The sequence below is a fragment of the Saccoglossus kowalevskii genome, chromosome 4 (genome assembly GCF_978046115.1).
Source record: "Saccoglossus kowalevskii chromosome 4, keSacKowa6.1, whole genome shotgun sequence".
In the NCBI taxonomy this organism is placed as follows: domain Eukaryota; kingdom Metazoa; phylum Hemichordata; class Enteropneusta; family Harrimaniidae; genus Saccoglossus; species Saccoglossus kowalevskii.
Window position 1 is genome coordinate 8,185,907 of NC_140644.1, and position 12,585 is coordinate 8,198,491.

At 39.6% G+C, this 12,585-nt stretch overlaps 26 non-coding genes across 26 annotated transcripts; all 26 read left to right on the forward strand.

Moving 5' to 3' along the window:
• Positions 1–88: 88 nt before the first annotated feature.
• TRNAS-AGA (transfer RNA serine (anticodon AGA)) lies at positions 89–170 on the forward strand. Its single transcript has one exon. It is a non-coding gene; the product is annotated as a tRNA-Ser (tRNA).
• A 736-nt stretch (positions 171–906) lies between these two features.
• TRNAF-AAA (transfer RNA phenylalanine (anticodon AAA)) lies at positions 907–988 on the forward strand. Its single transcript has one exon. It is a non-coding gene; the product is annotated as a tRNA-Phe (tRNA).
• Positions 989–1,186: 198 nt separating this feature from the next.
• Positions 1,187–1,268, forward strand: TRNAS-AGA (transfer RNA serine (anticodon AGA)). Its single transcript has one exon. It is a non-coding gene; the product is annotated as a tRNA-Ser (tRNA).
• Positions 1,269–1,435: 167 nt separating this feature from the next.
• On the forward strand, positions 1,436–1,517 carry TRNAS-AGA (transfer RNA serine (anticodon AGA)). The gene has a single exon. It is a non-coding gene; the product is annotated as a tRNA-Ser (tRNA).
• Positions 1,518–1,710: 193 nt separating this feature from the next.
• On the forward strand, positions 1,711–1,792 carry TRNAF-AAA (transfer RNA phenylalanine (anticodon AAA)). The gene has a single exon. It is a non-coding gene; the product is annotated as a tRNA-Phe (tRNA).
• A 179-nt stretch (positions 1,793–1,971) lies between these two features.
• On the forward strand, positions 1,972–2,053 carry TRNAS-AGA (transfer RNA serine (anticodon AGA)). The gene has a single exon. It is a non-coding gene; the product is annotated as a tRNA-Ser (tRNA).
• Positions 2,054–2,251: 198 nt separating this feature from the next.
• On the forward strand, positions 2,252–2,333 carry TRNAS-AGA (transfer RNA serine (anticodon AGA)). Its single transcript has one exon. It is a non-coding gene; the product is annotated as a tRNA-Ser (tRNA).
• A 461-nt stretch (positions 2,334–2,794) lies between these two features.
• TRNAS-AGA (transfer RNA serine (anticodon AGA)) lies at positions 2,795–2,876 on the forward strand. Its single transcript has one exon. It is a non-coding gene; the product is annotated as a tRNA-Ser (tRNA).
• A 1,263-nt stretch (positions 2,877–4,139) lies between these two features.
• On the forward strand, positions 4,140–4,221 carry TRNAS-AGA (transfer RNA serine (anticodon AGA)). The gene has a single exon. It is a non-coding gene; the product is annotated as a tRNA-Ser (tRNA).
• A 722-nt stretch (positions 4,222–4,943) lies between these two features.
• Positions 4,944–5,025, forward strand: TRNAS-AGA (transfer RNA serine (anticodon AGA)). Its single transcript has one exon. It is a non-coding gene; the product is annotated as a tRNA-Ser (tRNA).
• A 198-nt stretch (positions 5,026–5,223) lies between these two features.
• TRNAS-AGA (transfer RNA serine (anticodon AGA)) lies at positions 5,224–5,305 on the forward strand. The gene has a single exon. It is a non-coding gene; the product is annotated as a tRNA-Ser (tRNA).
• Positions 5,306–6,025: 720 nt separating this feature from the next.
• Positions 6,026–6,107, forward strand: TRNAS-AGA (transfer RNA serine (anticodon AGA)). Its single transcript has one exon. It is a non-coding gene; the product is annotated as a tRNA-Ser (tRNA).
• A 1,002-nt stretch (positions 6,108–7,109) lies between these two features.
• Positions 7,110–7,191, forward strand: TRNAS-UGA (transfer RNA serine (anticodon UGA)). The gene has a single exon. It is a non-coding gene; the product is annotated as a tRNA-Ser (tRNA).
• Positions 7,192–8,183: 992 nt separating this feature from the next.
• Positions 8,184–8,265, forward strand: TRNAS-UGA (transfer RNA serine (anticodon UGA)). The gene has a single exon. It is a non-coding gene; the product is annotated as a tRNA-Ser (tRNA).
• Positions 8,266–8,453: 188 nt separating this feature from the next.
• Positions 8,454–8,535, forward strand: TRNAS-AGA (transfer RNA serine (anticodon AGA)). Its single transcript has one exon. It is a non-coding gene; the product is annotated as a tRNA-Ser (tRNA).
• A 179-nt stretch (positions 8,536–8,714) lies between these two features.
• Positions 8,715–8,796, forward strand: TRNAY-AUA (transfer RNA tyrosine (anticodon AUA)). Its single transcript has one exon. It is a non-coding gene; the product is annotated as a tRNA-Tyr (tRNA).
• Positions 8,797–8,994: 198 nt separating this feature from the next.
• On the forward strand, positions 8,995–9,076 carry TRNAF-AAA (transfer RNA phenylalanine (anticodon AAA)). Its single transcript has one exon. It is a non-coding gene; the product is annotated as a tRNA-Phe (tRNA).
• A 468-nt stretch (positions 9,077–9,544) lies between these two features.
• Positions 9,545–9,626, forward strand: TRNAS-AGA (transfer RNA serine (anticodon AGA)). The gene has a single exon. It is a non-coding gene; the product is annotated as a tRNA-Ser (tRNA).
• A 179-nt stretch (positions 9,627–9,805) lies between these two features.
• Positions 9,806–9,887, forward strand: TRNAS-UGA (transfer RNA serine (anticodon UGA)). Its single transcript has one exon. It is a non-coding gene; the product is annotated as a tRNA-Ser (tRNA).
• Positions 9,888–10,075: 188 nt separating this feature from the next.
• On the forward strand, positions 10,076–10,157 carry TRNAS-AGA (transfer RNA serine (anticodon AGA)). The gene has a single exon. It is a non-coding gene; the product is annotated as a tRNA-Ser (tRNA).
• Positions 10,158–10,336: 179 nt separating this feature from the next.
• On the forward strand, positions 10,337–10,418 carry TRNAY-AUA (transfer RNA tyrosine (anticodon AUA)). The gene has a single exon. It is a non-coding gene; the product is annotated as a tRNA-Tyr (tRNA).
• Positions 10,419–10,616: 198 nt separating this feature from the next.
• TRNAF-AAA (transfer RNA phenylalanine (anticodon AAA)) lies at positions 10,617–10,698 on the forward strand. Its single transcript has one exon. It is a non-coding gene; the product is annotated as a tRNA-Phe (tRNA).
• A 468-nt stretch (positions 10,699–11,166) lies between these two features.
• Positions 11,167–11,248, forward strand: TRNAS-AGA (transfer RNA serine (anticodon AGA)). The gene has a single exon. It is a non-coding gene; the product is annotated as a tRNA-Ser (tRNA).
• A 179-nt stretch (positions 11,249–11,427) lies between these two features.
• Positions 11,428–11,509, forward strand: TRNAY-AUA (transfer RNA tyrosine (anticodon AUA)). Its single transcript has one exon. It is a non-coding gene; the product is annotated as a tRNA-Tyr (tRNA).
• A 198-nt stretch (positions 11,510–11,707) lies between these two features.
• On the forward strand, positions 11,708–11,789 carry TRNAF-AAA (transfer RNA phenylalanine (anticodon AAA)). The gene has a single exon. It is a non-coding gene; the product is annotated as a tRNA-Phe (tRNA).
• A 558-nt stretch (positions 11,790–12,347) lies between these two features.
• Positions 12,348–12,429, forward strand: TRNAS-AGA (transfer RNA serine (anticodon AGA)). Its single transcript has one exon. It is a non-coding gene; the product is annotated as a tRNA-Ser (tRNA).
• Positions 12,430–12,585: the final 156 nt, after the last annotated feature.

Sequence of the window (12,585 nt, forward strand, 5' to 3'; positions counted from 1 at the left end):
TGTTGATATCAATGTTGGCGCACATTATTTATGTGATGATTCAAAAATTTGTCGATCCCATTGCTGTGTTAAACAGTACAACATAGCAGTAGTCGTGGCCGAGTGGTTAAGGCGATGGACTAGAAATCCATTAGGCTCTGCCCGCGCAGGTTCGAATCCTGCCGACTACGTCTATTTAGGGTATGTATACTCGAAATGCAAGTGTAGCAATAAACACAATTCCCTTTTATAGCCTAATTTTGAATTATTTGAAAGTTTCATTGAGACAGTAAACATCTATTGTTGATATCAATGTTGGCGCACATTACTTATGTGATGATTCAAAAATTTGTCGATCCCATTGCTGTGTTAAACAGTACAACATAGCAGTATTCGTGGCCGAGTGGTTAAGGCGATGGACTAGAAATCCATTGTTCGAATCCTGCCGACTACGTCTATTTAGGGTATGTATACTCGAAATGCAAGTGCAGCAATAAACACAATTCTCTTATATAGCCTAATTTTGAATTATTTGAAAGTTTCTTTGAGACAGTAAACATCTATTGTTGATATCAATGTTGGCGCACATTACTTATGTGATGATTCAAAAATTTGTCGATCCCATTGCGTGTTAAACAGTACAACATAACAGTAGTCGTGGCCGAGTGGTTAAGGCGATGGGCTAGAAATCCATTGGGTTCTGCCCGCGCAGGTTCGAATCCTGCCGATTAGGTTTTTTTTAGGGTATGTATACTCGAAATGCAAGTGTAGCAATAAACACAATTATATAGCCTAATTTTGAATTATTTGTCAGTTTCATTGAGACAGTAAACGTCTGTTGTTGATATCAATGTTGGCGCACATTACTTATGTGATGACTCCAAAATTTGTCGATCCCATTGCTGTCTTAAACAGTACAACAGAGCAGTAGTCGTCGCCGGGTGGTTATGGCGATGGACTAAAAATCCATTGGGCTCTGCCAACGCAGGTTCGACTCCTGCTGACTACGTCTATTTAGGGTATGTATACTCGAAATGCAAGTGTAGCAATAAACACAATTTCTCGACTTGGCCTCATTTTGAATTATTTGTCAGTTTCATTGAGACAGTAAACGTCTGTTGTTGATATCAATGTTGGCGCACATCATTTATGTGATGATTCCAAAATTTGTCGATCCCATTGCTGTGTTAAACAGTACAACATAGCAGTAGTCGTGGCCGAGTGGTTAAGGCGATGGACTAGAAATCCATTGGGCTCTGCCCGCGCAGGTTCGAATCCTGCCGACTACGTCTATTTAGGGTATGTATACTCGAAATGCAAGTGTAAACACATTTTCTCTACTTGGCCTAATTTTGAATTATTTGAAAGTTTCATTGTTGATATCAATGTTGGCGCACATTATTTATGATTCCAAAATTTGTCGATCCCATTGCGTGTTAAACAGTACAACATAACAGTAGTCGTGGCCGAGTGGTTAAGGCGATGGACTAGAAATCCATTGGGCTCTGCCCGCGCAGGTTCGAATCCTGCCGATTACGTTTTTTTAGGGTATGTATACTCGAAATGCAAGTGTAGCAATAAACACAATTATATAGCCTAATTTTGAATTATTTGTCAGTTTCATTGAGACAGTAAACGTCTGTTGTTGATATCAATGTTGGCGCACATTACTTATGTGATGACTCCAAAATTTGTCGATCCCATTGCTGTGTTAAACAGTACAACAGAGCAGTAGTCGTCGCCGGGTGGTTATGGCGATGGACTAAAAATCCATTGGGCTCTGCCAACGCAGGTTCGAATCCTGCTGACTACGTCTATTTAGGGTATGTATACTCGAAATGCAAGTGTAGCAATAAACACAATTTCTCTACTTGGCCTAATTTTGAATTATTTGGAAGTTTCATTGTTGATATCAATGTTGGCGCACATTATTTATGTGATGATTCAAAAATTTGTCGATCCCATTGCTGTGTTAAACAGTACAACATAGCAGTAGTCGTGGCCGAGTGGTTAAGGCGATGGACTAGAAATCCATTGAGCTCTGCCTGCGCAGGTTCGAATCCTGCCGACTACGTCAATTTAGGGTATGTATACTCGAAATGCAAGTGTAGCAATAAACCCAATTCCCTTATATAGCCTAATTTTGAATTATTTGAAAGTCTCATTGAGACAGTAAACATCTATTGTTGATATCAATGTTCGCGCACATTACTTATGTGATGATTAAAAAATTTGTCGATCCCATTGCTGTGTTAAACAGTAAAACATAGCAGTAGTCGTGGCCGAGTGGTTAAGGCGATGGACTAGAAATCCATAGGGCTCTGCCCGCGCAGGTTCGAATCCTGCCGACTACGTCTATTTAGGGTATGTATACTCGAAATGCAAGTGTAGCAATAAACACAATTCCCTTATATAGCCTAATTTTGAATTATTTGAAAGTTTCATTGAGACAGTAAACATCTATTGTTGATATCAATGTTGGCGCACATTACTTATGTGATGATTCAAAAATTTGTCGATCCCATTGCTGTGTTAAACAGTACAACATAGCAGTAGTCGTGGCCGAGTGGTTAAGGCGATGGACTAGAAATCCATTGTTCGAATCCTGCCGACTACGTCTATTTAGGGTATGTATACTCGAAATGCAAGTGCAGCAATAAACACAATTCCCTTATATAGCCTAATTTTGAATTATTTGAAAGTTTCTTTGAGACAGTAAACATCTATTGTTGATATCAATGTTGGCGCACGTTACTTATGTGATGATTCAAAAATTTGTCGATCCCATTGCTGTGTTAAACAGTCCAACATAGCAGTAGTCGTGGCCGAGTGGTTAAGGCGATGGACTAGAAATCCATTGGGCTCTGCCCGCGCAGGTTCGAATCCTGCCGACTACGTCTATTTAGGGTATGTATACTCGAAATGCAAGTGTAGCAACAAACCCAATTCCCTTATATAGCCTAATTTTGAATTATTTGAAAGTTTCATTGAGACAGTAAACATCTATTGTTGATATCAATGTTGGCGCACATTACTTATGTGATGATTCAAAAATTTGTCGATCCCATTGCTGTGTTAAACAGTACAACATAGCAGTAGTCGTGGCCGAGTGGTTAAGGCGATGGACTAGAAATCCATTGTTCGAATCCTGCCGACTACGTCTATTTAGGGTATGTATACTCGAAATGCAAGTGTAGCAATAAACACAATTCCCTTATATAGCCAAATTTTGAATTATTCGAAAGTTTCTTTGAGACAGTAAACATCTATTGTTGATATCAATGTTGGCGCACATTACTTATGTGATGATTCAAAAATTTGTCGATCCCATTGCTGTGTTAAACAGTCCAACATAGCAGTAGTCGTGGCCGAGTGGTTAAGGCGATGGACTAGAAATCCATTGGGCTCTTCGCGCGCAGGTTCGAATCCTGCCGACTACGTCTATTTAGGGTATGTATACTCCAAATGCAAGTGTAGCAATACACACAATTCCCTTATATGGCCTAATTTTGAATTATTTGAAAGTTTTATTGAGACAGTAAACGTCTATTGTTGAAATCAATGTTGGCGCACATTATTTATGTAATGATTCCAAAATTTGTTGACCCCATTGCTGTGTTAAAGAGTACAACATAGCAGTAGTCGTGGCCAAGCGGTTAAGGCGATGGACTAGAAATCCATTGGGCTCTGCCCGCTCAGGTTCGAATCCTGCCGACTACGTCTATTTAGGGTATGTATACTCGAAATGCAAGTGTAGCAATAAACACAATTTCTTTACTTGGCCAAATTTTGAATTATTTGAAAGTTTCATTGTTGATATCAATGTTGGCGCACATTATTTATGTGATCATTCCAAAATTTGTCGATCCCATTGCTGTGTTAAACAGTACAAGATAACAGTAGTCGAGGCCGAGTGGTTAAGGCGATGGACTAGAAATCCATTGGTCTCTGCCCGCGCAGGTTCGATTCCTGCCGACTACGTCTATTTAGGGTATGTATACTCGAAATGCAAGTGTAGCAAGAAACACAATTTCTCTACTTGGCCTAATTTTGAATTATTTGGAAGTTTCATTGTTGATATCAATGTTGGCGCACATTATTTATGTGATGATTCAAAAATTTGTCGATCCCATTGCTGTGTTCAACAGTACAACATAACAGTAGTCGTGGCCGAGTGGTTAAGGCGATGGACTAGAAATCCATTGGGCTCTGCCCGCGCAGGTTCGATTCCTGCTGACTACGTCTATTTAGGGTATGTATACTCGAAATGCAAGTGTAGCAATAAACACAATTTCTCTACTTGGCCTAATTTTGAATTATTTGGAAGTTTCATTGTTGATATCAATGTTGGCGCACATTATTTATGTGATGATTCAAAAATTTGTCGATCCCATTGCTGTGTTAAACAGTACAACATAGCAGTAGTCGTGGCCGAGTGGTTAAGGCGATGGATTAGAAACTCATTGGGCTCTGCCCGCGCAGGTTCGAATCCTGCCGACTACGTCTATTTAGGGTATGTATACTCGAAATGCAAGTGTAGCAAGAAACCCAATTCCCTTATATAGCCTAATTTTGAATTATTTGAAAGTTTCATTGAGACAGTAAACATCTGTTGTTGATATCAATGTTGGCGCACATTACTTATGTGATGATTCAAAAATTTGTCGATCACATTGCTGTGTTAAACAGTACAACATAGCAGTAGTCGTGGCCGAGTGGTTAAGGCGATGGACTAGAAATCCATTGTTCGAATCCTGCCGAATACGTCTATTTAGGGTATGTATACTCGAAATGCAAGTGTAGCAATAAACACAATTCCCTTATATAGCCTAATTTTGAATTATTTGAAAGTTTCTTTGAGACAGTAAACATATATTGTTGATATCAATGTTGGCGCACATTACTTATGTGATGATTCAAAAATGTGTCGATCCCATTGCTGTGTTAAACAGTCCAACATAGCAGTAGTCGTGGCCGAGTGGTTAAGGCGATGGACTAGAAATCCATTGGGCTCTTCCCGCGCAGGTTCGAATCCTGCCGACTACGTCTATTTAGGGTATGTATACTCCAAATGCAAGTGTAGCAATACACACAATTCCCTTATATGGCCTAATTTTGAATGATTTGAAAGTTTCATTGAGACAGTAAACGTCTATTGTTGAAATCAATGTTGGCGCACATTATTTATGTAATGATTCCAAAATTTGTCGACCCCATTGCTGTGTTAAAGAGTACAACATAGCAGTAGTCGTGGCCGAGCGGTTAAGGCGATGGACTAGAAATCCATTGGGCTCTGCCCGCGCAGGTTCGAATCCTGCCGACTACGTCTATTTAGGGTATGTATACTCGAAATGCAAGTGTAGCAATAAACACAATTTCTCTACTTGGCCAAACTTTGAATTATTTGAAAGTTTCATTGTTGATATCAATGTTGGCGCACATTACTTATGTGATGATTCAAAAATTTGTCGATCCCATTGCTGTGTTAAACAGTACAACATAGCAGTAGTCGTGGCCGAGTGGTTAAGGCGATGGATTAGAAATCCATTGGGCTCTGCCCGCGCAGATTCGAATCCTGCCGACTACGTCTATTTATGGTATTTATACTCGAAATGCAAGTGTAGCAATAAACACAATTTCTCTACTTGGACTAATTTTGAATTATTTGTCAGTTTCATTGAGACAGTAAACGTCTGTTGTTGATATCAATGTTGGCGCACATTACTTATGTGATGATTCCAAAATTTGTCGATCCCATTGCTGTGTTAAACAGTACAACATAGCAGTAGTCGTGGCCGAGTGGTTAAGGCGATGGACTAGAAATCCATTGGGCTCTGCCCGCGCATGTTCGTATCCTGCCGACTACGTCTATTTAGGGTATGTATACTCGAAATGCAAGTGTAGCAATAAACACAATTTCTCTACTTGGCCTAATTTTGAATTATTTGAAAGTTTCATTGTTGATATCAATGTTGGCGCACATTATTTATGTGATGATTCAAAAATGTGTCGATCCCGTTGCTGTGTTAAACAGTACAACATAGCAGTAGTCGTGGCCGAGTGGTTAAGGCGATGGACTAGAAATCCATTGGGCTCTGCCCGCGCAGGTTCGAATCCTGCCGACTACGTCTATTTAGGGTATGTATACTCGAAATGCAAGTGTAGCAACAAACCCAATTCCCTTATATAGCCTAATTTTGAATTATTTGAAAGTTTCATTGAGACAGTAAACATCTATTGTTGATATCAATGTTGGCGCACATTACTTATGTGATGATTCAAAAATTTGTCGATCCCATTGCTGTGTTAAACAGTACAACATAGCAGTAGTCGTGGCCGAGTGGTTAAGGCGATGGACTAGAAATCCATTGTTCGAATCCTGCCGACTACGTCTATTTAGGGTATGTATACTCGAAATGCAAGTGTAGCAATAAACACAATTCCCTTATATAGCCAAATTTTGAATTATTCGAAAGTTTCTTTGAGACAGTAAACATCTATTGTTGATATCAATGTTGGCGCACATTACTTATGTGATGATTCAAAAATTTGTCGATCCCATTGCTGTGTTAAACAGTCCAACATAGCAGTAGTCGTGGCCGAGTGGTTAAGGCGATGGACTAGAAATCCATTGGGCTCTTCGCGCGCAGGTTCGAATCCTGCCGACTACGTCTATTTAGGGTATGTATACTCCAAATGCAAGTGTAGCAATACACACAATTCCCTTATATGGCCTAATTTTGAATTATTTGAAAGTTTTATTGAGACAGTAAACGTCTATTGTTGAAATCAATGTTGGCGCACATTATTTATGTAATGATTCCAAAATTTGTTGACCCCATTGCTGTGTTAAAGAGTACAACATAGCAGTAGTCGTGGCCAAGCGGTTAAGGCGATGGACTAGAAATCCATTGGGCTCTGCCCGCTCAGGTTCGAATCCTGCCGACTACGTCTATTTAGGGTATGTATACTCGAAATGCAAGTGTAGCAATAAACACAATTTCTTTACTTGGCCAAATTTTGAATTATTTGAAAGTTTCATTGTTGATATCAATGTTGGCGCACATTACTTATGTGATGATTCCAAAATTTGTCGATCCCATTGCTGTGTTAAACAGTACAACATAACAGTAGTCGTGGCCGAGTGGTTAAGGCGATGGACTTGAAATCCATTGGGCTCTGCCCGCGCAGATTCGAATCCTGCTGACCACGTCTATGTAGGGTATGTATATTCGAAATGCAAGTGTAGCAATAAACACAATTCCCTTATATATCCTAATTGTGAATTATTTGATAGTTTCATTGAGACAGTAAACGTTGATAACAATGTTGGCGCAAATTACTTATGTGATGATGATTATGTGATGATTCATTGCTGTGTTGAACAGTACAACATAGCAGTAGTCGTGGCCGAGTGGTTAAGGCGATGGACTAGAAATCCATTGTTCGAATCCTGCCGACTACGTCTATTTAGGGTATGTATACTCGAAATGCAAGTGTAGCAATAAACACAATTCCCTTATATAGCCAAATTTTGAATTATTCGAAAGTTTCTTTGAGACAGTAAACATCTATTGTTGATATCAATGTTGGCGCACATTACTTATGTGATGATTCAAAAATTTGTCGATCCCATTGCTGTGTTAAACAGTCCAACATAGCAGTAGTCGTGGCCGAGTGGTTAAGGCGATGGACTAGAAATCCATTGGGCTCTTCGCGCGCAGGTTCGAATCCTGCCGACTACGTCTATTTAGGGTATGTATACTCCAAATGCAAGTGTAGCAATACACACAATTCCCTTATATGGCCTAATTTTGAATTATTTGAAAGTTTTATTGAGACAGTAAACGTCTATTGTTGAAATCAATGTTGGCGCACATTATTTATGTAATGATTCCAAAATTTGTTGACCCCATTGCTGTGTTAAAGAGTACAACATAGCAGTAGTCGTGGCCAAGCGGTTAAGGCGATGGACTAGAAATCCATTGGGCTCTGCCCGCTCAGGTTCGAATCCTGCCGACTACGTCTATTTAGGGTATGTATACTCGAAATGCAAGTGTAGCAATAAACACAATTTCTTTACTTGGCCAAATTTTGAATTATTTGAAAGTTTCATTGTTGATATCAATGTTGGCGCACATTACTTATGTGATGATTCCAAAATTTGTCGATCCCATTGCTGTGTTAAACAGTACAACATAACAGTAGTCGTGGCCGAGTGGTTAAGGCGATGGACTTGAAATCCATTGGGCTCTGCCCGCGCAGATTCGAATCCTGCTGACCACGTCTATGTAGGGTATGTATATTCGAAATGCAAGTGTAGCAATAAACACAATTCCCTTATATATCCTAATTGTGAATTATTTGATAGTTTCATTGAGACAGTAAACGTTGATAACAATGTTGGCGCAAATTACTTATGTGATGATGATTATGTGATGATTCATTGTTGTGTTGAACAGTACAACATAGCAGTAGTCGTGGCCGAGTGGTTAAGGCGATGGACTAGAAATCCATTGGGCTCTGCCCGCTCAGGTTCGAATCCTGTCGACTACGTCTATTTAGGGTATGTATACTCGAAATGCAAGTGTAGCAATAAACACAATTTCTCTACTTGGCCTAATTTTTAATTATTTGAAAGTTTCATTGTTGATATCAATGTTGGCGCACATTATTTATGTGATGATTCCAAAATTTGTCGATCCCATTGCTGTGTTAAACAGTACAACATAGCAGTAGTCGTGGCCGAGTGGTTAAGTCGATAGACTATAAATCCATTGGGCTCTTCCCGCGCAGGTTCGAATCCTGCCGACTACGTCTATTTATGGTATGTATACTCGAAATGCAAGTGTAGCAATAAACACAATTTTTCTACTTGGAATAATTTTGAATTATTTGTCAGTTTCATTGAGACAGTAAACGTCTGTTGTTGATATCAATGTTGGCGCACATTACTTATGTGATGCCTCCAAAATTTGTCGATCCCATTGCTGTGTTAAACAGTACAACAGAGCAGTAGTCGTGGCCGGGTGGTTATGGCGATGGACTAAAAATCCATTGGCCTCTGCCAACGCAGGATCGAATCCTGCTGACTACGTCTATTTAGGGTATGTATACTCGAAATGCAAGTGTAGCAAGAAACACAATTTCTCGACTTGGCCTTATTTTGAATTATTTGTCAGTTTCATTGAGACAGTAAACGTCTGTTGTTGATATCAATGTTGGCGCACATTACTTATGTGATGATTCCAAAATGTATCGATCCCATTGCTGTGTTAAACAGTACAACATAGCAGTAGTCGTGGCCCAGTGGTTAAGGCGATGGACTAGAAATCCATTGGGTTCTGCCCGCACAGGTTCGAATCCTGCCGACTACGTCTATTTAGGGTATGTATATTCGAAATGCAAGTGTAGCAATAAACACAATTCCCTTATATAGCCTAATTGTGAATTATTTGATAGTTTCATTGAGACAGTAAACGTTGATATCAATGTTGGCGCACATTACTTATGTGATGATGATTATGTGATGATTCATTGCTGTGTTGAACAGTACAACATAGCAGTAGTCGTGGCCGAGTGGTTAAGGCGATGGACTAGAAATCCATTGGGCTCTGCCCGCTCAGGTTCGAATCCTGTCGACTACGTCTATTTAGGGTATGTATACTCGAAATGCAAGTGTAGCAATAAACACCATTTCTCTACTTGGCCTAATTTTTAATTATTTGAAAGTTTCATTGTTGATATCAATGTTGGCGCACATTATTTATGTGATGATTCCAAAATTTGTCGATCCCATTGCTGTGTTAAACAGTACAACATAACAGTAGTCGTGGCCGAGTGGTTAAGGCGATGGACTTGAAATCCATTGGGCTCTGCCCGCGCAGATTCGAATCCTGCTGACCACGTCTATGTAGGGTATGTATATTCGAAATGCAAGTGTAGCAATAAACACAATTCCCTTATATAGCCTAATTGTGAATTATTTGATAGTTTCATTGAGACAGTAAACGTTGATATCAATGTTGGCGCACATTACTTATGTGATGATGATTATGTGATGATTCATTGCTGTGTTGAACAGTACAACATAGCAGTAGTCGTGGCCGAGTGGTTAAGGCGATGGACTAGAAATCCATTGGGCTCTGCCCGCTCAGGTTCGAATCCTGTCGACTACGTCTATTTAGGGTATTTATACTCGAAATGCAAGTGTAGCAATAAACACAATTTCTCTACTTGGCCTAATTTTTAATTATTTGAAAGTTTCATTGTTGATATCAATGTTGGCGCACATTATTTATGTGATGATTCCAAAATTTGTCGATCCCATTGCTGTGTTAAACAGTACAACATAGCAGTAGTCGTGGCCGAGTGGTTAAGTCGATGGACTATAAATCCATTGGGCTCTTCCCGCGCAGGTTCGAATCCTGCCGACTACGTCTATTTATGGTATGTATACTCGAAATGCAAGTGTAGCAATAAACACAATTTTTCTACTTGGAATAATTTTGAATTATTTGTCAGTTTCATTGAGACAGTAAACGTCTGTTGTTGATATCAATGTTGGCGCACATTACTTATGTGATGCCTCCAAAATTTGTCGATCCCATTGCTGTGTTAAACAGTACAACAGAGCAGTAGTCGTGGCCGGGTGGTTATGGCGATGGACTAAAAATCCATTGGGCTCTGCCAACGCAGGATCGAATCCTGCTGACTACGTCTATTTAGGGTATGTATACTCGAAATGCAAGTGTAGCAAGAAACACAATTTCTCGACTTGGCCTTATTTTGAATTATTTGTCAGTTTCATTGAGACAGTAAACGTCTGTTGTTGATATCAATGTTGGCGCACATTACTTATGTGATGATTCCAAAATGTATCGATCCCATTGCTGTGTTAAACAGTACAACATAGCAGTAGTCGTGGCCCAGTAGTTAAGGCGATGGACTAGAAATCCATTGGGTTCTGCCCGCACAGGTTCGAATCCTGCCGACTACGTCTATTTAGGGTATGTATATTCGAAATGCAAGTGTAGCAATAAAAACAATTCCTTTATATAGCCTAATTGTGAATTATTTGATAGTTTCATTGAGACAGTAAACGTTGATATCAATGTTGGCGCACATTACTTATGTGATGATGATTATGTGATGATTCATTGCTGTGTTGAACAGTACAACATAGCAGTAGTCGTGGCCGAGTGGTTAAGGCGATGGACTAGAAATCCATTGGGCTCTGCCCGCTCAGGTTCGAATCCTGTCGACTACGTCTATTTAGGGTATGTATACTCGAAATGCAAGTGTAGCAATAAACACCATTTCTCTACTTGGCCTAATTTTTAATTATTTGAAAGTTTCATTGTTGATATCAATGTTGGCACACATTATTTATGTGATGATTCCAAAATTTGTCGATCCCATTGCTGTGTTAAACAGTACAACATAGCAGTAGTCGTGGCCGAGTGGTTAAGTCGATGGACTATAAATCCATTGGGCTCTTCCCGCGCAGGTTCGAATCCTGCCGACTACGTCTATTTATGGTATGTATACTCGAAATGCAAGTGTAGCAATAAACACAATTTTTCTACTTGGAATAATTTTGAATTATTTGTCAGTTTCATTGAGACAGTAAACATCTATTGTTGATATCAATGTTGGCGCACATTACTTATGTGATGCCTCCAAAATTTGTCGATCCCATTGCTGTGTTAAACAGTACAACAGAGCAGTAGTCGTGGCCGGGTGGTTATGGCGATGGACTAAAAATCCATTAGGCTCTGCCAACGCAGGATCGAATCCTGCTGACTACGTCTATTTAGGGTATGTATACTCGAAATGCAAGTGTAGCAAGAAACACAATTTCTCGACTTGGCCTTATTTTGAATTATTTGTCAGTTTCATTGAGACAGTAAACGTCTGTTGTTGATATCAATGTTGGCGCACATTACTTATGTGATGATTCCAAAATGTATCGATCCCATTGCTGTGTTAAACAGTACAACATAGCAGTAGTCGTGGCCCAGTGGTTAAGGCGATGGGCTAGAAATCCATTGGGTTCTGCCCGCACAGGTTCGAATCCTGCCGACTACGTCTATTTAGGGTATGTATACTCGAAATGCAAGTGTAGCAATAAACACAATTCCCTTATATGGCCTTATTTTGAATTATTTGAAAGTTTCATTGAGACAGTAAACGTCTGTTGTTGATATCAATGTTGGCGCACATTACTTATGTGATGATTCCAAAATTTGTCGATCCCATTGCTGTGTTAAACAGTACAGTGTTGATATCAATGTTGGCGCACATTACTTATGTGATGACTCAAAATTTGTCGATCCCATTGCTGTATTAAACAGTACAACATAACAGTAGTCGTGGCCGAGTGGTTAAGGCGATGGACTAGAAATCCATTGGGCTCTGCCCGCGCAGGTTCGAATCCTGCCGACTACGTCTATTTAGGGTATGTATACCCGAAATGCAAGTGTAGCAATCAACACAATTTCTCTGCTTGGCCTAATTTTGAATTATTTGAAAGTTTCACTGTTGATATCAATGTTGGCGCACATTATTTATGTGATGATTCAAAAATTTGTCGATCCCATTGCT